Raw genomic sequence first — 2,330 nt, forward strand, 5'->3', positions numbered from 1 at the left:
CAATTACTATATTTATTACTCTTATTATTATCAATCTAACTCATATTATTAGCCTTATTATGCTTATATGATCGATAGAACGACAATTACTACACTTATTACTCTTATTATTATCAATCTAATTCATATTATTGGCCATGTTATGCTTATATGATCGATAGAACGACAATTACTATACTTATTACTCTTATTATTATCAATCTAACTCATATTATTAGCCATGTTATGCTTATATGATCGATAGGACGACAATTACTATATTTATTACTCTTATTATTATCAATCTAACTCATATTATTAAGCATATTATGCTTATATGATCGATAGGACGACAATTACTATACTTATTACTCTTATTATTATCAATCTAACTCATATTATTAGCCATGTTATGCTTATATGATCGATAGGACGACAATTACTATATTTATTACTCTTATTATTATCAATCTAACTCATATTATTAAGCATATTATGCTTATATGATCGATAGAACGACAATTACTATACTTATTACTCTTATTATTATCAATCTAACTCATATTATTAGCCATGTTATGCTTATATGATCGATAGGACGACAATTACTATACTTATTACTCTTATTATTATCAATCTAACTCATATTATTAGCCTTATTTTGCTTATATGATCGATAGAACGACAATTACTATACTTATTACTCTTATTATTATCAATCTAACTCATATTATTAGCCATGTTATGCTTATATGATCGATAGGACGACAATTACTATACTTATTACTCTTATTATTATCAATCTAACTCATATTATTAACCATATTATGCTTATATGATCGATAGAACGACAATTACTATACTTATTACACTCACTGTTATCAATCTAACTAATATTATTAACCATATTATGCAAATATGATCGATAGAACGACAATTACTATACTTATTACTCTTATTATTATCAATCTAACTCATATTATTAAGCATATTATGCTTATATGATCGATAGAACGACAATTACTATACTTATTACACTCACTATTATCAATCTAACTCATATTATTAAGCATATTATGCTTATATGATCGATAGAACGACAATTACTATACTTATTACACTCACTGTTATCAATCTAAGTAATATTCTTAACCATATTATGCAAATATGATCGATAGAACGACAATTACTATACTTATTACTCTTACTATTATCAATCTAACTCATATTATTAGCCATATTATGCTTATATGATCGATAGAACGACAATTGCTATACTTATTGCTCTTATTGTTATCAATCTAACTCATATTTTTAGCCATATTATGCTTATATGATGGATAGAACGACAATTACTATACTCATTACTCTTATTATTATCAATCTAACTTATATAATTAGACATGTTATGCTTATATGATCGATAGGACGACAATTACTATACTTATTGCTCTTATTATTATCAATCTAACTCATATTATTAGCCATGTTATGCTTATATGATCGATAGGACGACAATTACTATACTCATTACTCTTACTATTATCAATCTAACTCATATTAATAGCCATATTATGCTTATATGACAGATAGAACGACAATTGCTATACTTATTGCTCTTATTATTATCAATCTAACTCATATTATTAAGCATATTATGCTTATATGATCGATAGAACGACCATCACTTTACTTATTACACTCACTATTATCAATCTAACTCATATTATTAACCATATTATGCAGATAGATCGATAGGACGACAATTACTATATTTATTACTCTTATTATTATCAATCTAACTCATATTATTAGCCTTATTATGCTTATATGATCGATAGAACGACAATTACTACACTTATTACTCTTATTATTATCAATCTAATTCATATTATTGGCCATGTTATGCTTATATGATCGATAGAACGACAATTACTATACTTATTACTCTTATTATTATCAATCTAACTCATATTATTAGCCATGTTATGCTTATATGATCGATAGGACGACAATTACTATATTTATTACTCTTATTATTATCAATCTAACTCATATTATTAAGCATATTATGCTTATATGATCGATAGGACGACAATTACTATACTTATTACTCTTATTATTATCAATCTAACTCATATTATTAGCCTTATTATGCTTATATGATCGATGGAACGACAATTACTATACTTATTACTCTTGTTATTATCAATCTAACTCATATTATTAGCCTTATTTTGCTTATATGATCGATAGAACGACAATTACTATACTTATTACTCTTATTATTATCAATCTAACTCATATTATTAGCCATGTTATGCTTATATGATCGATAGGACGACAATTAC

The sequence above is a fragment of the Megachile rotundata genome, unplaced genomic scaffold (assembly GCF_050947335.1).
Source record: "Megachile rotundata isolate GNS110a unplaced genomic scaffold, iyMegRotu1 scaffold0213, whole genome shotgun sequence".
NCBI lineage: Eukaryota > Metazoa > Arthropoda > Insecta > Hymenoptera > Megachilidae > Megachile > Megachile rotundata.